This window comes from Mus musculus, chromosome 8 (assembly GCF_000001635.26).
Source record: "Mus musculus strain C57BL/6J chromosome 8, GRCm38.p6 C57BL/6J".
Taxonomy (NCBI): domain Eukaryota; kingdom Metazoa; phylum Chordata; class Mammalia; order Rodentia; family Muridae; genus Mus; species Mus musculus.
In genome coordinates this window covers 108,647,976-108,673,790 of record NC_000074.6, presented here as the reverse complement: position 1 = coordinate 108,673,790, position 25,815 = coordinate 108,647,976, and the positions used below count along the sequence as shown (strand labels likewise).

General features: G+C 44.4%; 1 protein-coding gene across 1 annotated transcript in view; it reads right to left on the bottom strand.

Annotated features, from left to right (window-relative positions):
• Window positions 1-25,815, bottom strand: part of Zfhx3 (zinc finger homeobox 3) — a 682,326-nt gene that overhangs the window by 287,846 nt on the left and 368,665 nt on the right. The gene's annotated exons all lie outside the window — the stretch shown is intronic.

The window sequence follows — 25,815 nt, the reverse complement described above, 5'->3', positions numbered from 1 at the left end:
AGACACACATGTGCACCCGAGGACACACAAACACAGGTATACACCGCTCATGCTAGTTACCCAGTAGCTTTCTTATTGCACTAGTGGGTAAGTGCCTGTCCAATCCTCCTAGTGACCTTTGACCTTCCCCTTGGACTATTCTTTCTGGATGCATGGGATGATTTCTATGTCAGCTTCTTAGGAGACCCCTTAGGAGATCAAGCAAGGGGTATCTCAGTTGGTAGAGTCCTTGACTAGTATACACGCAGCCCCAGGTTCAATCCCAAACAGGCGTAATGGCATGTGCCTGTAACCCCAGCATGGGGGGGCGGGGTGCGCAGCGGGGCAGAGAAAGGAGGAGCAGAAGTTCCAGGTCACCTTTGGTGACATAGCAACAGCAAGTTTGGTGCTAGCTTGGGATACATAAGGTTCCATCTCCGAAAAGAAAGACAGAACAAACAGAAGCTTGATTTAAGAATTCATAGCCCAAGTCCAGGCCAAGGGTGGACATTTTAAACTGGTCCTTCACCGAACTGTAATTGATGCAAAATGGCACTGTTGGTTAACTTGGTGGCTGCTCATTCTGTCACCTCATTTGTATCCTCCTAACTCTTCAATAAAATCCCTGCTGGGAAGGAGGTTGACGGTCTGCCCACCAGCACGTGGTAAGTGATGTGATTGTTGGCAGAACCCAGGCTTAGCAGCAACCAAGAACTGAGCTGTGAGATCATAGCTGGGGGGCCACAAGACTGACAAGCTCCTCCCTGACAATCTTTTCTCATTCCCTCTAAGAAGTATTTGCAAGCTACACCACAGGAAGGTTCAAAATCCCCAAACCCAGCTTCCGATGACTCCTCTGCTAATGTTCACGGATGAGAAGAAAGTCAAAGACACGCCCACACGCCACCTCCCTCCCTCTGAACCATTAGCATTCCCCCCCCAACCCCCCATCATAGCTCCAGCTCTGGAAATGGGCAGTGCTACTTGATAGCCAAGTTCTAGCTGGGCTAATTAAGCATACTGAGCTAATAACCTTCCATTTTGGGACCAGTATTATTCATAATTTAATGTATTGTTGCTGAAACATCAACCTTTCGACAACTGGCAGGTTGCCCACAGCAGCCCAAGTGCTGACCATCTTTCAGTAAAATGAGTATTATTGTTAAAACAGGCATAAATCATTCATGGCTGCAGCTTTTGTGTTAGGCCCTACGTGAAAATAAGCAGTAAGCCGGGTAATTTATTTACCTTTTGGCGATTATTTTTTATGATTTTATGATCATATTCAATGATTCATAAATATTGGCCAGGTGCCATTTTGTAATCATTCTACATTTTTAACGATTGGTGAAGGCGGTTCTGTTTTTCATCTTTAAAATTTTCAGGATTGATACTCAGCAACTTAATCCAGACACCAAGGCAATTTTATTGGACCAAAGGGGGTGGGAAATAACAGTGTGTCCAGGCCCCTTCATTTGAACAAACCCCTTTCAACAGAACCATTTGGAGTGTCCAACGTGTTATATAACACCGCACTCGGGGCGACAAAGTTTCTTTGAAGTTTAACACACAGAGGGGGCCTCGAAATTGGAATAAGAGCCCAGGAAAAACAGTTAACAAGCTTCTGGTTGGGAAGATGACGGGAAGGGGGCCGTAGAGCAGGAGGAGGCCTGGAGATGTTGGCCCTTAGCCAAGAAGGTTGGATTTGACTCTAGCCCTACTCCTACCACCTGGTTGGGGAATGTGCTTACAGTCCCCTGCGGATCTGGAAACTTCTTTATTGCCCTCCTGGCTGCCTGCTTCTGCTGCCTGTGTCAGCTTTGGGTTCCCTAAAATGGTTCCAGAAAAGTAGACTTCACCGCCCCCCTTCCCCCCACGACCCCCACAACAGCAAGCAGGAGCTGAGAGTTGAGGATTGGTTGGGTTTCGAAGACTCTCATCCTCTCACACTCTCTACCATCCATCCCTTTACTTTCCTAAAACAATGGACACAGAACTCCTAGTAACCCTTTTACCTGCTAAGCCATCAGTAAGTAGCAGAAGGCAGAGGAGACAGGATGGTGGGAGGAGTCAAGCGGGGAAATGGCAGAACAGGTGACATCGCCTTAACTTGCTTCCTAAAGGCAGGAGCAAGGTCTGTCTGCAATTGAACTTGCCTCTAGATCTCATCCCCCATCAGCTGTGTTGGCCCAGAAGGGCATCAGCCAAACAAAGCTGGCACCTTTGGCCCAAACATTGATGATAAGATCTCAAAACATAGCCATGGGTATGCATTATCAACAGACTCCCACATCCATAGAGGAGCCCACGCAGGAAGAGAGGAACAGGTTATATGCTCTCTGGAGTGCTTGGGACCTAAAAGCCCCAGGGACTGGTGGGGTTTTTTGTTTGTGTGTTTTTGCTTTTGTTTTTGTTTTTTCCTACTTTCTGTTTCTTTCCCCACTTCCAGCTTTCACAATCTTTTTCAATGGCTTTGCCTGGCCAACGTTCAGGGACCGGCTCTCTCCTTCTCCTTTGTTTGAGGCAGGGGCTCTCTTGGTTCTGCTTCTAGGACACATACCACAGACTAGCTGACCTGCAAGCTTGTGGCTGGTTCTCCTGTCTCTGCCGAGTCGAATCCCACCATGTCAGAGGAATGCTGGGATTACAGATGTGCACCTCTGCAGCTGGGGTTCTACCTGGGCTCCAGGGATCAAACTTGGTCCTAACACTTTTACTTGCTAAGCCATCTCCTTGGCCTCTCATATTAGTGACTTTTAAGCGTGGACTTCCAGCTCATTAATCACATCCACGATGTTAGGCAACTATTACTATATTCTGTTTCTAAAGTTTTTTCATTACCGTAAACAGAAACTCTGTCTTCATTAAGCAATCCATCCCTCCCGCCTCCTCCTCTACCTCAGCCCCTGTCCCTGGAAACCTCTAATCCACTTTCTCTCTGCAGATTTGTTCTTCTTGACAGCTCATATAAACGATACTGTACAATATTTTTCCTATTGTGCCTGGCATATTTCGCTGAGGGTAATGTTTACAAGGGTTTATCCTTGTTAGAGCATGTAAGTGAACTAATTCTTTTTATGCTAATTAATGTCCCAGTGTATATATACATTTTGCTTATCCATTCATTAACTGTGGTCACTTGGGCTGTTTCTACAATTTAGCTATTGTAATATTGCTGCTATGGCTATAAATGTACAAGTATCTCAATCCATATATATATATACACACACGTATACATATATTTACATATATACATATATTTACATATATGTGTATATATACACACACACATATGTGTCTGTGGTATGCATGTGTTTATGTGTTCACAAGTGTGGGTGCATGAATGGAGAATGAGTGTGTACACATATACATGTGTATAGAGCCTGCATCTGCTGTTGGGTGTCTTCCTTGATGGCTCTTCACCTTATATACTGAGGCAGGGTCTCCTGCTGAGCCTGGAGCCCTGAGGATGCCCTGTCTCTAGCTCCTCCATAATGAGTCAGGCTGCCATGCCCTCCTGGCTTTTACTTGGGTTCTAGATATCGGAACTCCAGTCCTACTGAGCCATAGAAATGGAGATGGAGATGGAGATAGAGAGGTAAGTGAATAAGTAGGTAGGTAGATAGACAGGCAGACAGGCAGACAGGCAGGCAGACAGACAGATAAAAAACATGACCTCATTATGTAGTCCTGGTTGTCCTGGAGCCCTCTATGTAAATCAGGCTGGCCTCAAACTCACAGAGATCCTCCAGCCTCTGCCTCCTGAGTACTAAGATTGAAGGCCTTCACTGTAACACCTAGTCACTCTCTTACTACATTTTGACCCTTGCTTGTTTTTTCCTTTAAAAGGTCACTCATAGTACATTACACACTCTGAGCTACCTTGCTCTTGGATGTTCTTTTGGCTTGCTTACCAGGTCTGGTCTGGACTAGAGTTGCAAGCCATGTTTGCCTGGGAATTCCTCTCCAGCCTTACTGTTGTCTCATGGCTTCAGGGGGCTCTTCCAGCCACCCCTGTGCATTGCTAAGACCAGTGCTGGCTGTGAATTCTGCATCAGTAACTTGCTCTTTCAACACAAGGCTTGATCAAACTGGCTGTTTCTCAGGTAGAGCCAAAGAGCCAATTAAGAGACAGCATAACCTGGGATGAGTGAAATTCCCTTTCAAATCATGTCAGCCGGAGCAGATGTTGTCACGAAATTTGATGTTATGGATTTATTTCCTCATACAAAGTCTGAAAGGGGAAAATAGCGTAAGAGATGAAATACGAATTGGACATGTCTATAGAGTGTGAATTGGATTCAAGACAAAATATTGTGAATGGTTAATAGGGTCAGTCTAAGTATACTTGTTGAAATAATCTCTTGGATATGCAAATGTTCTGAGAACCACACTGTCAAATATCTATTGTGCCCTCTTATCTGTGTGTTCGCAGAACTCCTACATGTAATAACAAATGAAAACTGCGGCTCTGAAAAATAATGTCACCCTAAAATAATACTTTTCTTTGAATAGTAATTTTTTTATTGTCAGAGATTTTTTTTTATTTTTTTATTTTTTATTTTTTTATTTTATGGTTGACGCACACTAGCCTTCCGGGTTCTTAACACCGAAGTCTGAAGATATTTTGAGAGGTGAACATAGAGGAGGATGGAGCTAGGAAGGGAGCAAGGCAGGTTGCATGTGCAACCTATCCTGGGTTGTACAGTCTGCCATTATCCCCTAGGAGGTCTTGGTATTCCACTCCCCCACCCCTCGGAGGAATTCTTCCTGACTGCAGGCCTCCCTTAGTAGAGTTCCCTTCCTTGGGGATGCTATCTTAAGGATCTCAGATACATTATACGGCTACCACCTCACCATACCGATCAGCCCCATTACACAGCAGGATGGGCTGAGGAGCCCTCCCTCATTTCTGAGAACTGGGTTCCTGGAAAGGGAATGGACAGATGAAACAGAGACAGGGGGACAGTAGATTGATGACCTCAACATACTACTCACATCCTAGAACAATCTATAACCCACCGGTAGCTACTAAAATATACTTCAGATAAATGAATCAGTATCAAAATTGACATAAACTGACCGATGGGTGTGATCTCCCCCTCCCGCCCTCACACTTTAGCCTAGATTAACTGTGCAAGAAACTGGCAGAATTTGACTCAAAGAAGTATTAGGAAATGGGAGAGTGCAAAACAATCCTCCCATCCCCACTGATTAAGAACACCCCTCAGTTTCCCCAATTACAGATTGGGACTGATGCCTAGAATCCTCTAAAACAAGGACTCTGGAGGTAAAACAGCTGGAAACGGCTGGCGCTTGGCACCTGCCCATTGCTCTGTATCACGTCCCCCTTTGGCTCTTGTGACCTTTCTCATTCCCATGTACATTCCCTGCCCACCACAACCCATCTCTCCTGGAATCCTTTCCGCTTCAAGCCCTGCTTGCCTTCTTCTCCCTGGCCAATGAGACATGCTTCTGTGATACCGATTCTCTCCTTCCATCCGAGTGCATAGCTGGAGAAAGTCTTTTAATGTGCTCCCCCTTATCAGACGTCCTCATGGGATTAACCAAATATAGCAATGAATGGGGTCATTAAAAAAAAAAATCTAAGCCGGGTGGTGGTGGCGCACGCCTTTAATCTTAGCACTTGGGAGGCAGAGGCAGGCAGATTTCCGAGTTCGAGGCCAGCCTGGTCTACAAAGTGAGTTCCAGGACAGCCAGGGCTATAACAGAAAAACCCTGTCTCGAAAAACCAAAAAGAAAAACAAAAATCTACAAGGTTGGAACTTCTCAGGGGGCTTTGAATCAGCCCCTCCTGAAAGCTGAGAACATTGCTCCTATCATGGGATATGACAATCCTGCTCATAAGATAACACATGATTGTTGCAGCAAATCTCCAGCCCCAATAAGCCCGGGTTAAACACACACACACACACACACACACACACTCCAATTATTATACTGACAAGCTGTATGCCTAGATTGGGCAGATCTACCACTACACTAATCTATTCCCCAGCTATGAGAGCCTTGCTACTTTGGGCTTCTCTGGCCAAGTAGTTCTGCTCCATCCTCCTTCCACCTCTTCTTCCTCTGCCTTTCCCCTTCCCTTCCTCCACTCTCTAAGCCTCCAGCTCCACCTTTCCCTTCCACTGGCCCAGTCCCTGGCTCTCGCCTTTATCTGACCATTTAGAATGGGGAGAAGGTCCTGAGGTAGCAGAATTAACATCAGAATACAGACAACAACAGGGCAACGCACAACACTGGACTCTGATAAGCAACGGTCTATGAGCCTTTTCTTCTCTGTAGATACACGGAGCAAAGCATGGTGGGAGGTGGGAGGTGGAAGGTAGCAATTCTCTGCACCATATGTTGATAGGAGAGAGAAATAATCCAGGAAAAGTGGATTAATACTTCGGGAGCCTAGAATGCAGGGCTGGTAGGTAGGTGCGCTGTAATATTCTAACAAAACTCTAACAGCCTTTCCCTAAGGACTATTTTAAAGCCACCAGAACTGTGGTGTATATTGGAAAGTAATACATTTGCTAATGGCCTGACATCTCGTTTCTCCACTCTGTCCTTGTGTGTATGTATGGGTGCACAGTAACACATGTATACAATGTGTGTGTGCATGTGGGTACATACATATTCATGTGTGTGTATTTATGTGTGTATGTGAATGGTGAATGTGAGTCTATATTCATGTGTGTATATATGTATATGAATATGTGTGTTCGTGTGCATATTCATGTGGGTGTATGAATGTGTATGTGCGTATGTATGAATGTGTGTGTGTTTATAGGTACATGCATGCACATCTCACGTATAAAGGTCAACAACTTGGACTGTTTGTCCTCAGACTACCTTCCCCCTTTTATTGTTGTTTTGACAACAGTATAAAGTCTTTAGACCTCACCAAATAGTCTCTGGGAGCTAAAAATCTCCCCTGAGAGCCACTCCTGTAAGAAAACTGTATCTTTGTGCCGTGTTGATGACCAGAATTTTTTCCGTTTTCAGTTCCAGAGTTTTTTCATTTTTGTTAGTGACACTGTTGCTTTGTGTCCCTGACCCTAGGTTTTAATCCTCAGGTCTCAAGGGTTTCTCTGTGTAACAGCCTTGGCTGTCCTGTCCTGGAACTCACTGTGTAGAGCAGGCTGGCCTTGAACTCACTACCTCTGCCTCCTCCTGAGTGCTGGGATCAAAGCTGCGCACCAGCACTACCCAACTCAAATTACTTGCTTTTGTTAGCAGGCCTGGCTCAGCATGACTGCGGGGGAAAATGTCTGTCAGCTTGAACAGGCAAACTTCTTGACCACAGGCCTCATGGCAGACAAGTAGTGATGTTTGTATAAATCGTTCTACCTTTGAAACACAAGCACGGTTATCAATTCTCTCTTTGGTATTTATGCCTTTCAATTTATCGGATTTTGCTGAGACTTAAATCCACACAACAAGACTATGCAAATCCACCCTGGGCTAGCCTTCCCTAACTCACTATTTACCATTGAGCAGTCCAAACCTGCCTCCTCTCCTCTCTTTAACAAGACCTGTGTGTGACCTCAGACTCTAGGCTGTCCTATCCCTTCCTACCTTGCAGTGTCTCCTCCCATTGGCAGCCCATACAACTATTGTTGCTGAGAACTAATTGCCTTCTCATTCACATTTCTATGGGACTTTGAACCTCCCCTTGCTCTGTCTTTTTTTGTATGGTATTACAGCTCACTTGTTTATGTATCTGAGCTCCTCTAAGAGTCCGTGAACACCGCTGAGGGCGGAGACTAGGTCTCATGCCTTTTTTTCTTTCTGTTCCAGTCACAAGGTCTAGAAAATCCTAAGAGTTCAATGAATGTTTTCCGAATTTTGTAAAGTAGTAGTCACCTTTTATGAGTGCCCCCCTCCACAAAGCCTTTTACACAGAGAGTCTTTTTGGAGCTACAGCTCAAACCAGGCTTGTATCTGAAAGATACCGAGAGAATTTATGTAGAAGCGAAGGCCAGGAATTGAACCATTTAGTCCAAATCTCAAGCTAACAGAAAGTTCCTGATTCCTCTTCTCAGTCTCCTTGTCTCATGGCTCACTGTTTCTTGGGAACCGTGGGTGATGGATGCTATGGGAAAAGAAATGGCTAGACCCACTGAGACAAAGTAAAATTTTATATCAGGTTGTTAAGTGAACCCGTCTTCACCTGGAGTGCTTGGAGGTCTTCAGAAGGACAGATAATGGAAGGGAAAATTGGCAAATGTGGTATGTTTAGTCTCCATGCTTGAAATTGGAAGCTACCTCTGATTTCAAATATAGACATTTGGCCCAATTAGTCAGGAAAAGAGAATGCTGTCCCCTGCCCCCCGACCCTGTCCCTTGCCTCGTTCCCTACCCAGAGCTGTCTACAGGAATATTTGCCAATGAAGGCAGGCTAGCTTAAGGCTCATAGTTCAGTGATCTAGTAGCATGGAGACAGAAGCTTGGGAGATAGGTCAGTGGTTAGGAGCACGCCCTGTTCTTAAGAGGACTAGAGGTCAGCTCTCAGGACCCACAACAGTCTGCGACTCCAGTTCCAGGGAGCTTAGTGCCTACTTCTAACCTACGCAGGCACTGCATATACATATTGTTTCAGGGCTTCTGTTGCTGTGAAGAGACACTGTGGCCACAGCAACTCTTATAAAGGAAAACTATTAATTGGGACTGGCTTACCCTACAGTTTTAGGAGTTCAGTCCATTAATCAGCGTGTGAGCATGCAGGCAGACATGGTGCTGGACACGGAGTTGAGAGTTCTACATCTAGATCCACAGGTAGCAGAAGGTGACTGCTACACAAGGCCTGGCTTGAGCTCAAAGACTTTTAGAGACCTCAAAGCCCACCCCCAGAGTGACATACTTCCTCCAACAAGGCCACACCTCTTCCTAATAATGCTGCTCCCTACGAGCCAAACATTCAAACACACGAGTCTATGAAAGCCATTCCAAGTCACACCACCACACGTGTATACAAAAAATTACTATCTCTATCATTTCTCTCTATATATTATCTATGTGTGTCTCTATCTTTAGATGTATAAATGAATTGAAAACATTAAAATTAAGTAAAAGCATAGAGACAGACCTCTAGAGAAAATAATTGTTTGTGGACTCTATTGACTTTAGACTCTGCATTCTCCTCACGAACTCATTGTTAACAGAGTTCAGCTACCATTTTCTTCTGGAAGCTTTCCTTGGCCACTGCCCCCTCTTCTCCATACCCTGGAGTTTTATTCTATTCTGTCATCATATGCTTGAGTGACCAAGTACAATAGTTGCCTTAATTTGACAGAGAACTTCCTGAAGGCAGCAGGCACCCACCAAAATGTCACTGGATCACGGCTGGCGTGCAGGAGAGAAACTCAGGAGTCCTTGGAATGAAGAGAACACTGAGTACCTGTTCGCTCCTCCCCAACCACTGGTTGTGCTCTGTGACTTGAACTCTTACGCCAATATATCCCGGGAGACTTTATTTTTAGACGGTCTTTGTGATTTTTTTTTTTTTTTTTTTTTGTTAACTAAAAATACTACACATGGGGGCTGGAGAGATAGCTCAGTAGTTAAGAGCACTCGCTACTCTTCCACAGAACCCATATTCTATTCCCAGCACCCACATGGCAGCTCACAACCATGAGTAACTCCAGTTTCAGGGGATCCTATAATGTCTCCTGGGCTCCACACATGCAAGTTGTACGCAAACATAAACATTGTCACAAACACCCATACACATAAACAATAGCAAAACAAACCAAAAACCAAAACCAACCAACCAAACAAACAAACAAAAAAAAACAAAAAACAAAACAAAACAAAAACCCCAAAACAAAACAATAACAACAACCACTTCCTGTTTTTTAAGTCGTGTTTTCATGGCTTATACCCATGAGACCCTTATGATCTTTATTTCCCTGGATCCAGTCTTCTCATGACCCCCTCATCTCTCTTCCTGCCCTATACAAATGGACTTACCATCCCCTACCTCTGTGCCTTTTTTCTCCTCTTCTTGGGACACCAGGCTGAGCCATAACAGACAATCCCTCTTTACCCTGCCCTGAAGTCTCCCCAGCTCCCTCATCACCAGATGCATGGTAAGGGCATCTCTGAAAGCCGGGCGTGGTGGCGCACGCCTTTAATCCCAGCACTCGGGAGGCAGAGGCAAGTGAATTTCTGAGTTCAAGGCCAGCCTGGTCTACAGAGTGAGTTCCAGGACAGCCAGAGCTACACAGAGAAACCCTGTCTCGAAAAAAAATAAAAACAACAACAACAACAAAGGCATCTCTGAGCTTAGCTCTCCAAGCCTCAGCAACAACCCCAGTCTTCTTATGGCATGCCAATGGTTTCTGTCTCTTTTCAGCTATAGCACGCACTCAGTAGGGGTAAGGATTGTGTCTGTTTTTTTTTTTTTTTAAATCAACTTGGTGCCAAGGGTTATAGGACTAGTTAAATTGTAAAATAAGAACCTGCAGAATTGAACATTTCTCTCTCTCTCTCTCTCTCTCTCTCTCTCTCTCTCTCTCTCTCTCTCTCTTTAAATCTAATGACATTGAAAGATTTTACACCTCTGAGAAGACTTCAGTTGTGCAGTGGCATTTTGTAGGGCCTCAGGTTTTGGTCTCCAGGACTTTTGTTCCAGTAGGATGTGATACCAGGGTTAAGCAAGTTGGAAATGTACAAATTCTCTCTCTCTTCAGGCAAATGATCTTCAAAGGACATAAAAGGTTGAGCTGTGCGATGGCTGCCATGTCCCCATCCGATTTCACTCTCTTTATTGTACTCTTGGGTCTGGTTAAATCAGCTGACCCAGCTCAAGTGACATTTGCAGTTAAGTTTTTGCAAAATGCAAAATCTTGCACAATAAGAAGAGTGGCTGTTGCAATTCTGTACAGCCTGGAAAATGTGGGGGCCAACTGGGTCTGGGTAATTCGGATGTTATCTCCTAGTCCTTGTCATTTGTCACAGGGTCCCCTAAAACACTAATCTGCTGTTCTTTGACACTAATGCTGGAATGCTTCTTATAGGTTTGTTGTGCCTGGGACTAAGGGTGTTGTCAGGTGACAATTATGTAACAATTTTGGTCTCTACCTGGGTCATTATGTCTTTGTCTTCTCAGGTATTGCTAAGTTTTGTTAACGATGGGCCTGACTTTCCAACTAATTGCTTAATGACCTCACTGATCACAGCTTAAAAGCAGATACTGAAATATCTTAAAAGGTGATTAGTTGTTTTTATACATATTGTACCCAATTTTTATCAACAGGGCTAGAGGAACTTCAGAGGTGACCCATAGCAGAGATGGACATTGAAGTGTAATACGCCAAGGCAACAGGTACTGTCACAGACACACAACAGATTCAGCCTTTGTTAGAACACCTTCCTCATTCACCCTGCAGTGTTGCATGTCTCTGTCTCTGTACAGGGGTTGTGTGCTTATCAAATCTACTTGTACTTAACTCTTGCTGTTATTGATGTCTTTATTCCCATTTGGAGAGCATCTTAGAGGCAGGATCATGCACTATGTTCTTAATTATTTATTTGAGACAAGGTCTCCCTATACAGCTGAAAAGTGCTAAAACTTACAATACAGCCCGGGCTGGCTTGGAACTCATTATGTAGCCTAGACTGGCTTGGATTTTCCTATTGTCCTGCCTCTGCATCCTGAGTGCTGGGATTCTAGGTATGTGATGCCTTGCCTGGCGTGGACTCTGCCTCTTTATGTTTGAACTTCGTGTATCTGGTACAGGGCACACTTAAGCCTGAGGATAATGAAGGAGAGGGAGGGGAAGAGAGGGAGAAGGAGGAGGAGTTGTATATTACTGGAGAAACTGGAGCCTGGATGTACACCCCCATCCTCCCTCTAGTCTGCAGACTACCCATGAGAATGTCCTTCAGGGCCTCCCTGGCTATCCTGGTCACACCAGTCCTGCAGAGACTGGCTGGGCACAGTGGCTGCTGTCTTCTTAGCTGCGGTTAGAAGGGGGTTAAAGCTGAGGTTTCTAATTGCTCCCAGGAGGTCTTATTACCTGTTGATTAGGTCCTTTTGGGATCAGCATCAAACCCGACAACAATAACAAACACTCCCTTCATTGGAATTTAGTAATGACCCTGCCTGCCCTGCAGGCCTGGTGGCCATGGGGAGGGGACTGGCTATTACAGAGACTGGAACTGCAGGCCACGGAAGGGGATGGCTCCTTACAGCTGGTGTCAGCTCAGAGGTGCAGCCTAACAAACTAGTTGGCAGGCACTGGTTTGGAGATATTTTTGGCTGCTCAGAGACTTTCCGGTACTCACAGCTCAAGGTACCTCAGGGAGGACCCTCCACAGCCAGCTGGGTAACTGGAGAGATGGAGCTGGGTGGTCTTTCCACAGGCACCTAGGAGCTTCTGAGAATGGACTGCGAACTGTTTCATGTGTGGTTCTCCAGAAAGTTCCTTCTTTATATACAGATGCGAGTAAATGTGTGTGAAGGGGTATGGGAGTATACGTGTGAAAGAATGTGTGAGTGTGTGTGTGTGTGTGTGTGTGTGTATGTGTGAAAAAGGGTGTGTGTGTGAATGTGTGAGGGTATGTGTATGTATGTATGTATGTATGTATGTATGTATGTATGTATGTATGTGTGGTGTGTGTATGTGTGGTATGTGTGTGTATGTGAGGGTGTGTGTGTGTATGTGAGGGTGTGTGTGTATGTGTGAGGGTATGTGTATGTATGTATGTATGTATGTGTGGTGTGTGTATGTGTGGTATGTGTGTGTATGTGAGGGTGTGTGTGTTATATGTGTGTGTGAGGGTGTGTGTATGTATGTGTGTGTGGGTATGTGTATGTGTGTGCATGTGTGTGTGTATATATGAGGGTGTGTGTATGTGTGTGGTGTTTGTGTGTATGTATGTGTGTATATATATGAGGGTGTATGTATGTGTGTGTGAGGGTGTATGTGTGTGGTGTGCGTGTGTGGTCATTTCAGTTTTCTACTAAAAGACACAGGCATACTTTTGATACACCATAAGTTACAACGAGGCTATACTCTAAAAGATCTGTTGTAGCTGAAAATACTGTAGGTTGAGAATAAATGTAATCTACAAACAGCATCCATTAGTCTTCTTTCCCTCCCAGACTTCCTTTGCTTCCTCCCATCACAAAGCCAGATCTGGACTCACACTCCTGATCCCTCTTGCTCACGCTGCCCCTTCCTGAGATCTAGAATTACACACGTGTACCACTCTACCTAAACATGTTCACATCACTCATACTAGTCCACTCTCAAGATCATCCAACACAGAGCCCATTTGATAGCAAAGTATTGTCTCTCACGCAAAGTACTGAATACTGTACCAGAAGGGAGGATGAAGTCTAGGATGGTCGCATGGGTATGCTTGTGCCGCCATTCAATAAAAAAGAAGAAAATATTTCTCAAAGTGAGTCATACTGACGTTGGAGAATGCAGGTAGACGTTTTGTTGGGTACGCTGCTCTTTTCCTCCCCTGCCAATCTGTCGTGGGCCTCTTTCCACGGCATTACGCATTTTGCCTCAATCTGTTGGAGGGATTTAGAATAATCCAGAAGAAGAACAAAGCAAAATACATCGGACCGTTGTCTCCTTGTTGAACATTTCGAACATTGCCAATTTCTTGCTACTGCAAACAAAGCTGCAGAGAGTAACCTTGTGCGTTTGTCTTCTCTTGTCCTTGTACAAGTATTTTTGTAGTTAAGTTACATTTGTAAAGGCTGTGCTGTTCACATCCTGGAGCAGCACCCAAATAGGACCTCTCCTTGGTCCCTGGATAGTACACATTTAAAGGAGATGTGCATGTGTGAACCTGCGTGAGTTCATGTGCACCGTGTATGTATAGATCTAGTCGAAGCCAAGAGAGTTAATATTGGGTCTCCTGGAAATGGAGTTACAGGTGGTTATAAACTGTAAGGAGGGTGCTGGGAGCCAAACCTAGGTCCACTGTAAGAGCAGTAAGTGCTCGTAAATATTGAGCCACCTCTCTAGTTCCCGAGTATACATCTTTAGCTAGTTAGTTAGTCGTGATGCTGTGATAAAGCCCAATGCCTAGTGCATGCCAGGCAAGCACCCTGGCACAGGGCTGTGCCTACAGCCCAGTATAATCTCACTAAGTTGTGATAGTTTAATTGTGATAAAAGATATCTCAGTAATGCTTTAATGTCAATTTCCTTCTGTTGGGATCATATTTATTATGTAATTTAAATATAAGATGCAAAGGTTAAGAAAAAGCCTAAGGAAAATGCAGACTTTCACACACCCTTCAACGAAAATTACCGATTATACTGGGTGCTGTTTGCTTATTTCTTTTCCCTTTCTGCATGTCTACCTCTGTGCGGTCCAACATGGCGGCTTCTGGCCAGGTTACACTGAAGTAGAGCCAAATGAATAATTTAAGCCTGTGGTCACACCTGCCATATTTCACGTGCTTGGATACATGGTGCCTGGCTACTATGTCATCAGAGCAGATGCAGACCATCCTCAGGATGGACAGATTGTGCCACTAGCCAGCTTGGAGTTAGAGGAATCTGGAATTCTTTGAACCTTTTAAGATTCAGGTTGGCTGGGCGTGGCAGCACATGCCTTTAATCCCAGCACCTGGGAGGCAGAGGCAGGCGAATTTCTGAGTTGGAAGCCAGCCTGATCTACAGAGTGAGTTCCAAGACAGCCAGGACTACACAGGGAAACACTGTCTCGAACAAAAAACAAACAAACAAACAAACAAACAAAAAAACCAACCAACCAACCAAGCAAACAAAAGATTCAGGTTGAAAAAGTAATGTGTGTTTCACCCTCCACACTTCAATGCATACTTCCTAAGATCAAGAACATTATGACACTTTAAGTCAGGAAACCTAGTGTCAATAGATTCATTAATATGCTCCCTGGATTCGAATGTCATCAAGCACCCTGAATTTGGGGCTGGGGATGGATCTCAGTTGGCAGAGTGCTTACCTACCATGCACAAAGCCCTGGGTTCCAACCCAGGGCTCACGTGATGAAGGGAGAAGACTGAGCCTGCAAGCTGTCCTCTGACTTACACACACACACACACACACACACACACACACACACACACGAACATGTGTATAAAAATAAATTAAAAGTTTTTCATTAAAAACTTTAAAATTTTCTTTATGGCCTTTCCTGATTTAGTTAGGATTATTTCTTTCATTGCTTGGTAGGAGTCTTTTTAGAATTAAGAATTTGCGATTTAGGCAGACACAGGAGCACTAGTAGAGAGCTACCTCCTGGTCTATAGGCATAGAGGCAGGTATAGAACTGGGCCTAGCATGGGCTTCTGAAACCTCAAAATCCATCCTCCAGCAAGGCCACACCTCCTAATCTTTTTCAAATAGTGCCACTCTCCAAGTGACTGCAAGCACTCAAGCACATGAGCCTCTGGGGGCCGTTGTTCTTCAAACCACCCTACAGTCTGTTACCAAACAAGGTTACAGTTTTAGGAGACTGAGGCTTCAATTCAGAAATCAATCAAATCAGTCTAGAAGAAGGCCATGGTGTTTGGTAAGGGTACCCATATGGGTTTGGCCTTGGGAGGGAGAGGAAGAAGAGGAAGAGGAAGAATTTTGTGTATCAGGGAAAGATGGAACCTGTAGAGTGGAAAGTGGAACCTGTATGATTGATTTCACGGGTGGAGCTCTTTTTTTCCTTTAGGCAATATTTAATAATAATAATAAAAAAAACCCAACTGCTTACAGAAAGGTTGTGTGTTTTCAAAGCTGTTAAAAGTGGTTCACTGCGTTATTTTATACCCTGTACCAAATGTCATAGAAGGACAAATGTTTCATGACACAGATAATCTTGAATAATTAAATGATAGTTTTGATGTCTAATCAGTTAATAAAAGAGAAGTTACACAATCTAAGGTAAGATGATGAAGTGCAATATGGATGATCAAAGAGAAGTTGAGCCCATATGTGTATCTTCATTAAACGTTGGCATCTCATTGCAAAAAAAGAGAAGAATTTGCAATTTATATCTAGTCTATGAATTCATCCGAGGGAACAGTACACGTTGTCTATCTTATGTGTTGAGTATTTAGAACTAGGCCTAGCATGAAATCAATGACAGGAAAAATAACTGACTGACAGAATGGATGAATGGATGGATGGATGGATGGATGGATGGATGAGTGAATGAATTTCTGCACTGCCCCGCCCCCTGACTCCTCTTAATTATTGCCTGTCCTCCTCTTTCTCCAAAATCAAAACAGAAAAAAAAGCCACATATGATTATTTTGGAAACACGTTGTAAAAAAGGCACTCAGGAAAAGGTGTTATTGATAGGATTATAAGCTGGCGCCAAAGCCTTTGGAAGACTCTTGGGAGATGTTGACTATTTAGGAAAAGCAGCCCTCCTTGTCCTGGAAATTCTGCCTCTTAGGACTTTCACCGGAGAAGTCTGCAGACGTGACAAGGTGGGCAGAGAGACACTGACTGCAGTTTGTACTGGAGGAGGCTGGGGAGCCCGTGTATCAGTAAGGGGGTGCTTAAAGATACATATGGAACACCCACACATTTAACATTTGATAGTTGTCATATTTTTTTTCAGTACCTGGGACTGAACTGTTCCTTGAGCATGCTAAGGCAAGACCTCCACCACCAAACTATATACCCTATTCTCTTTTTACTTCTTATTTCAAGACAGGGTTTCATCTCATTAAGTTCTCCAGGCTGGGCTTGAACTCACTTTGTAACCCACACAGGACCTTCATCCCATTGCCTCAGCTTCCCTGGTATCTGAGATGACAGACCTGCATCTTCTCCCAGCGCTCATCTTTAACTTAGCAAGAAACTATCCACACCTGATACATAATATCAGAGATCTAAGTGATAAAGAAACGGAAAAAGACAACATCTCTACCTTTACTAATGGGAAGGTTGCAGAATACACCTAGACATCTGGAGAAGGCAGGATGGAGCTATAGTTATAGACAAAGATGAGCCCTTCTGAGCACTTCAAACTACAAAGGAAACTGGCAACATTACAGTTGAGCATTACAACATTACAAATAGCAAGTTTATGCCCAGAGTCACAAACTTAATCTATAGGCATACGCACGTGAATTAAAATGTGAGAGGACGTATACCAAACTGTTGTCACCTTGGGGACAGGCCAGGGTTTCTTGCTAGCGCTCAGGGCCATTTTCATTTTATCCTACTTTGCTTTCCTCCCCACTCCCCACTCCCCACTGGCCCCCGTGAGAATGCTCTATGCATGGCCAGTGAAATTAAAAATAAATAAATAAGCACACTAATGGGAGGTCTAACAAGCATGCCAGCTCAAAGAAAGCAGGCACTATTTAAACATTAAAGAACCGCAGCAGCAGCTGCAGCACACGCAGAAGGAAAATTGACCCGAAGGCTCTTGCTGGCCGTGACGCCAACCTCTCTAGAATCCGATACATGAAGTACTATGTTCTTATAAGTTGCCTTGCCAGGGCTGTTTATTTATCTTTATAAGACTTCGAGGATTGCATGGGTGGCAGAAAGGAAAATAATATTCACCGTGAGTCTAACATATCTGAAGTATCTGTTATACTTGCTATTTCATCCAGCTATAGAATCCCCAAGAAGCATTTACTGTGTTCGTCTATTTTTTTGGCTGTACCAACATCTCAGAGACTGGATAGCATACAGCAAAGAGGCTTAGTTAGTTTAGAGTTCTGAAGGTTTAAGAGCAAGCACTTGCTTGGCTCTGGTAAAGGCCTTCTAGAGGATGGCTTCATTATGGCAGGAAGAGGTGCCAGGAGGAGGAGAACGGCTTGTTTTATAACAACCGATTCCCAAGAGAGCCAGTCCACTGCAGGAGATCAGCATTAATCTCTACCAAGGATGGTATACTCCCTAATCTAACCACCTTCCACTTGGCCCCACCTCTTTTAGATCCTATTGCTTCAACACAGCTACAGAGGGTACCCCAATCCTTTAATGCATGGAACTTGAGTTGGGACATGTGGCTGCCTTAAGAAGTAAGCCCCGTGGGGCTCAAGTGTTGAAGGCTTGCGTGCCGGGCTGTGTGGAAACGTTAGGATGTGTGTCCTAGGTGAAGGAAGCACACTGGGGGTGTGCTTTGAATGTCATAGCTGGTCCTTGTCCTTCTTGCACACACTGGTAGTGATGTGGCTTTCAGTCATGCTCAAGACTCAAGGGATGGACCTGACTGATCACAGACTCTAACCTTTGAGACTATGAACTACAAAATAATCCCCCTAGGCTAGGCATGGTGGTGGCCCACATCTGCAGTCCCAGTACTTGGGAGACAAGGGAACCTCAGCTACACAGGACGTTTGATGCCAGCTTGGACTAGATGAGACCCTGTCTCAATAAACAAAACAGACTCAAGGCATATCTGAACCATACCACTAGCAGCCTTCATTCTGAGGATGGGATAACTGGAGTCTAGAACATTTTATTTTGAAAATGATTTCTTTCCATCTATTCTTGGGCATCTCCCTTATCCCAGGTCTCTGTCTCTTCCTGGAGTTGCTGCCAACTCCCCACCCCTGTCAGTTGCAGATTTCCACTCATTCTCATGGCCATCTAACCATTTTTCCTGTCCTTCCCCACACCTGATTCTGAACCCCCATGTCCCTCTCCATCCGCTCTCCCTCCCAGTTCCCTCTCTCCATCTGCCTCTCACGACTATTTTAATCCCCATTCTAAGTAAGAGTCAAGGATCCTTGTTTGTGCCTTCCTTTTAGGCCTCCCCTTAGATATGTAGCAGATGTGCAGCTTGGTCTATAGCAGGGACTATCCTAAAGCTGTTGCCAGGGGCTATCCCAAAAGCTGTTGTCTGTTCGCGGGATATGTTCTAGTCGGGCTGCCTTGCCTGACCTTGATGGGAGAGGATGAGCCTAGCTTCACAGAGACTTGATGTGACAGGATAGGGGGATATGCAGGGGGAGTCTACCTGCTCAGACAAGGGGAAGGGGGATGGAAGGAAGGATTTTGGGAGTGGGTAACCGAGAGGGGGGCAGTGAGCAGGACATAAAATAAATAAATAAATAAATAAATAAATAAAGCCTAAAAAATTCAACTAAACAAACAAAAATCCAAACAACCAATCATCAAACAAACAAAAAAACACAAAATTATACAAAACAAATAAATAAAAGCCAGGAGTGGCCACAGCAAGAAGAAGAAGGAGAAAGAGGAGGAGGAAGAGGAGGAGGAGGAGGAGGAGGAGGAGGAGGAGGAGGAGGGACAACAACGGGAGTGGCTGAGAGGCCAGGAGGCTGGCAGAGAGAGATGGGGGTGGGGAGAAGAAAGGTATTTTATACTCCTAGGAAGGAATGAGATGAGATCTTTCACCATATCCTGAAGGTTAATAAACTGGGCTGGGAAATTAAGAGCGAGTTCTAATTGAGGGTTAGCAAAAAGCCCGAGGAAATGCAAAAGCTTCCTCTGGATTCCATCTAGCTGCCTCCCAGAAATTAAAAATCCCAACCCGTGGGATAGATGAGCCAGTCTATCCACACCCAAGTCCACGTTAGTGCCTGGGGAATGAGGTATCTTCTAAGGTGTTGCTTTAATGTAAGCAATTATAATTAAGCAAGAACAGCATAGGCTATAATCACCCACACCCACTCTGAACCACTGAGAAGAGGCTGAGAGGCAGGACTGCTACGGATGCACAGGACGGAATGTTCTAGAAGAGATAAGAGGATGCAAAACCAAACATGGTTCCTACCGATAGGGTAAAACATGTGTCCCTTTCGGTGTCTCAAAAGCACCAGGCTTAAATCAAGTGTCTGTCTGTATGATTGAATTCACTTTTAAAAATACTTCCAGGGTAATAGATTCTGTGAGATCCCACTTTCCCAACAGACTGAAAAGTAGGTTCAGAGCTATCCTGGCTATTTGAGGCTCTTCCCATGAATGTGGAGTCCAAAGGACAGCTTGCAGGAGTTGGTTCTTTTACTGTGGGGTTCCAGGGATTGAACTTAGGTCTTTAGGTTTGGTGGCAGGTACCTTTCCCCACTGAGCCATCTCACCAGCCCTCTCTTTTCTTTTTTCTCATGTGACTCATTTTCTGAGTACATTTTGTAATGATTTCACACTGTGGTCGATGAAGAAGTTAGAATTTCATTTACCGAAGTGACTTTTTAATATTCTTCGTCAGCCATCCCTTAAGTTGTTATAATACAATTGGGTAGTCTCATTTGGGGCTTTTTTTGTAAGGAGCAAAGCACCACATTCCATGGGAGATGGTGGGCCTGCTGGGGATCACAGAGCAGTACACAGACCAAAAGTGACTACTGTCTCTACTGTGGCACTTCTGTGACTATTCCATAAGAGTCCAGATTCACAGAGGATCTGCCTTGGGCTTCTCTCTCCAGGCCATCTTTGTTGACTACCAATTAAGAAGCCAACTCCTGAACTGTCAGCACCAACCATAGAGAAATAAAGTCAGAGGTAGAAATTTAAATTCGAATAATTTGTAGTGAACCCAGCATTTAAACACAGGCTCATCTCCTTTCTAAAGGTTTGCTTCCATCCCTGTCCCCTCACCACCAGCATCCATCTCAATAGCTTTAGGATTCTTGGAGATCACTTCCACCTTACAAAGTCTAACTACTCCAGAGAAAAGCGCTTCCTTAAAAATCCTCATGAGATCCTGAGGGCTTGGCTGGAAGTAATTCTAGTCAAGGTATCTTCCTTAGGGTGAAGATGGCTTGTGGAAGTGAGGCTGATCCTCAGGATGAGAAAGGGAAGCATCAACCAGGAAGAACTGTGGGATCAGGAATGGAGAGTGAAGATGGCCATGGCTGGCGCTTTGACCCAGCTGGAAGGTTCTGCTCCTGGTTACAAAGAAAGCGAAGGTGTGGGTTCCTTTTTATTTTTTATTTTTAAATTTAGGAATGCAGCATGGGTGCCTACCACAGCTGAAATCGGAGGAAAGTATTCAGGATGTTGGGATGAGATAGGCACTGCTGGTAGATTGTAATGAAGTTCTCTGTCAGGCTGGCTGTGGCCTGTTTATCCATCAGAAAGGGAAGGAACCAGGGCTTTGCTAAGAGACTCTTGCAGTCAGTGTCTACCCTGCAGGATGGTTGAAATTCTGACTTGGGGACATACAGGGGCTTCAAGGCTGCATTTTTCAATCTTAAATGCAAGTTAATATCCAGAAATGGCTAATTGTGTGTGAGCTCTCTCTCTCCTCTCCACCTCTTCCTCTCTCTCCTCTCCTCTTCTCTCTCTCTCTCTCTCATCTGACTGTACATTTCAAGATGGCCTTGAACAAAGCACCCACTACATCCGCTGTGAAATCAGAATACCGCAAAACACTCCCCCACCTTCTCCTCAGTCTCCTGCCCTGCTAACCATTCTCTGACACAGAAAGGGAAGAACTACATGTTTTGCGAAGTTCTGTCTGGGCGCGGTATAAAGGTGAATTACAAAAATCTTCCTATTAAAAAAAAAAAAACAAACTTCTCTACCCAAGGCACTTGTTCACTTGTTTTAATTTCGTTTGAAGCAGATGCTAAGATGCAGGGAGGAGCCTAAATAGTGCTCTCACACCTGGGCGTGGCCCATTAGTGGGCTGTAGATCAATCTGCTGGACCATGACCAGCGGCCAGCTTTGCCTTACGGTCTTTCATCCTTATTTTTAAAAATGACCTGTGAGAATAAAGATGACTGTTTAGAATATAGTTAGAGACTGTGCTGGTTTAGAAAGGAACGTATATGTAACAACAATTAAAGAAAAAGAGGCCATGGGTTTCGGTTGGGGCAGGAGTGCACACAGAATGGCTTAGAGGGGGGAAAAGAATGTTGTAATTATATTACAATCCCCAAATTATAAAAAAATAATAAAATAAATGATGAATACAGAATATACAAATATGAACCATATAAGCATATATAATATATAAGCACATATGATATATAAGAATAAATTAGACAACTACTAAAAAAGAAAGGAACGAAACATCTCCCCATGAGCTGCATACGCTGCAGGTAAATTCTGTAGCATGAGATTTGTGACTTGGTTATATTATGCATAGCACATGCATAATTAATTGTACATTGGATCACGAAGTAAAATTCATTTCACATTATGGGTTGAGTCCTTAAGGTCTGAAAATTAATAGTCTGGGAAGATAGGCAAAGCATAGGAGTTTTTGCTGGAAAACAAGTTTCTAGCTTTAAAACGTATGACCAAAACAAAATTTCTGGTTTTGATTATTGCTCGGTAGAGTTGTCTAGGAACACAAAAAGATGGGGGTAGGGGGAGAGGGTAAGCCTGTTACATTTCTGAGACATGTGCATTGTGGAAGAAACTCTGAGAAAGGTAACTAACATCTCAGAGCTACCTTTAGGACAACACCAAGCTCCTCTTTCTACATTAGGCATATACAATTCATAGGTTCAAGCCCTCACCCCTGGGCTGATGGTGGTGCTGGGGGTGATTAGATGAGGATCGACCCTCGCAACTGGAATAAATACTGTTGTATCGGAGGCCCGAGAGGCTTCCATTAACCCTGCTATAAAGAAAGGCACAGGGAAGAGAGAGCCATTCCCGAGTCAGGAAGCAGGCACTCGGCAGATCCGGCATCTTCTCTCGTTTGGTCTTGTTCTTGCTGGCTTCTAGACCCATGAAATAAATGCCTAGCCCTACAAGACCCAGCCTTTCATCATCCATCCCAGATGGCCACCCTCAAACTGGCACCGAAGGGAAAGGAAAGTGACCTTGTCCCCAGAGAGTACGCCTCTCTCAAATTTGTTCGTGAAGGACAAGCCAACAGAGATGACATTTCCTGGTCTATCTTGTGTGCCAGGAATTCTACTCAGTGCCAGGAGTTTTAGTGACTCCTGTTGTCTAGGATGCAGTACACGCCATTTCCTATTTCCTTCGCAGAGTTTATTATTGTTGGTGTTGCTATCTGCAGTCTGCTTTTCTTTGTTATACTAGGGATGTCAGTGCTAGACAACCTAATTTAACCACAGGTCACTGGAACATAAGGAATTATGTCTGAATTTCAAGAAGACGGTGTTCATGGAGGATGCAGCATCCATAACCTTCTGGGTTCTTTTTGTTTGAGTGGCATAAATCTTTATGTGGTCAAGGACATTTCTATTGCAGCTAAGCATGAGTGGATGCTGAGGTGGCAGAGAGGTGGCCTGCAGGTGATGTGTGGCTTGCGGCCCAGCTCACAGATCTCCTTGCCCCGTGGCTTTCGGCCCAGCGCACAGATCTCCTTGCCCCACCTTAACAGATCCAGTGTTTCCAAATGACAGCATCCTCATTCAGCCATGAACTTTGGGGTCTACTCCAACCGTGAGTCCCAAATGATTTGAGTCAGGTAACATGTTTTATGTCAACAACCACACTCCTTTCTTTAGAGATGGGTTTTGTTTCTTGGGATGGTCATGTCGGCTAGTTTTCAGGAATCTGACTTAGATGAACAGTACAGAGGCAATCCTAACTTTTGTTTTGTTTTCTTTTGTTTTGTTTTTTTGAGACAGAGTTTCTCTGTATAGCCCTGGCTGTCCTGGAACTCACTCTGTAGACCAGGCTGGCCTGGAACTCAGAAATCTGCCTGCCTCTGCCTTCCGAGTGCTGGGATTAAAGGCGTGCACCACCACTGCCCAGCAACATAGGCAAAGAAGCACAGATCCAGCGGTCGGATTGAGATATTGGATTGAGATGTTCAAGGATTCCCAGGATAGTAAGGCCGGTCAGCACCTTTCTGAAACCTAGCGAGTTAGTTTCTGATAGTGATATGTTAAAGGCATATACTTCATCTGCTTTATACTTTGTTTTACTTAAAGCAACTTCCTTATGCCAGATGATTTCTCACAGGGCCCTGATCCTAGGATACCAAGAGGGTGAATGTGTTGCTATGGGTTTCAGTCACTGCATTAGGGACTATTCTAGAAAATTCCTTTTTGTGCTTAGTGGACACCAATGCTCCGTATATATTTACAGAATATGTGGCTTTTAATTCTTTGGGACACGTAATGGCTTTTAAGCCAGACTTTTGTTTAGCGAGTCTGATACAGTTTGGACATAAAATGTTCCTTACAGGTTCATGTTTTTGAAGACTCGGTCCCTAGCTTGTAGCACTGCTGTGGGAGGTTGTGCAACCATCTGGAACTGGGTGACGTGCTGGGGGATGGAGGTCAATGGAGGTTGTGGGTGCCATAGTTCCCTCCTGCTTCTGGTCCCAACCAAGGTCTACTTCCTGATCCTCCCACATGTGAACAGGCAGCCACAGCCTCCCACTGCCCCACAGCCTCCCACTGCCCCACAGCCTCCCACTGCCCCACAGCCTCCCACTGCCCCACAGCCTCCCACTGCCCCACAGCCTCCCACTGCCATGAACTCTGCCACCCGTGCCTTCCTGCCACACGCCAAAATAGACTCTCTCACCCTTAAGTTGCCCATTGTCAGGCAGGCATCGATCACAGCCATGGGAAAAGCGACTACCACGCTATCCCTGGCTGCTTGGCCGTCATTAGCCTTCTTTTCTGTGTCATGAAAATATTCAACTGTTTAGAATTCCAAACTCTATACTGATGAGAACAGGAAATAGTAGGGCAGGGACTCCAAAGCTGCAGTTCTGAAAATGTCCTGGGGGCCAGAAATGCTAGAAGAGAGCCCTGTTCCTGCTTGTCATCTGCTAAGCCACATCCCTGCCTGGAGGCAACGCAATGCGTACATGACTGGACACCTTGTGGTTGGGCCAACTGGACTGACCAGCTTTCCCCCCTTGTCTGTGCTTTACCCCAGTTTCTAGCATAAGCCCTTAAAAAAGCTTACAGCACCTCAATGGTTCTCTCTCTCTCTCTCTCTCTCTCTCTCTCTCTCTCTCTCTCTCTCTCCTGCCTATGGATTTATAATAAACTTCTTCCTAAAATTTACCCTCTGTGGCCAGTGAACTTAATTATTTGAACCCATGAGGTGAAAACCGGAAAGGCCGCAGTTCAGGGTGCCTTTGGTGGCCTGTGAGTTTCCAGGACACTAGGTCCTCGATCTCAGGACACTCCCGTATTTCTGCATCAATATGATGTCCCAGGCCTTTATCCCTACTGGTTCTTGTCGTCTTCCTCTACTCCTCTCCGATTCCTGATCTCCAGCTTGGTACCCAGCAGCCACGTGTGGATGCTGGGGTACTTGATCAATGAGTAATGCCGGTAAGTAACTGAATTTTTCTACTTTATTTCATTTCAATTACAAATTTTAAACCAAAGCAATATAAAATATGTTTCCGTTAAACACAACTTAATTGCTTCAATAGGGACTACATTTTACTTTAACTGTTGAAAACTTGGCATTAAAATGGAGACGGGCTGCGAGTGTAAAGTACAAGCTGGGTTTCAAAGATGGTACAATAAAAAGGATGTAAGTCATCTCATTAATAATTTTATATTAATTGCACAGTGAAATGGCAGTATCTTGGACATGTTGAGTGGAATGAAATGAACCATTAAGATGATTTTTACCTGTTTGATTTTACTTTTGTAATATTCTGGAAAAAAATATATATATATATATATCCATACTCTATTTCAATGGGGCAGCACTGGGCTAGCCCACATTGAGGTGAAAAGTCTCAACCACCCACGCTAGGCACAGTGACCACCAAATAGCCTCACAAGACAACCCACTTGAATAATTAACTGACATTCATTAATCGAAATTTATTTCCTGTGTCTGTCTCTCCCACTAAGCTATAAGGGACCTGGAACATAGTAAATATTCCATAAGTACTTGTGAAATGAGTTCATGTGCTGAACTGTGCCAGCATCCCAAGCGCCTTTAAATGTGATTTCACACACACATTGTCTTT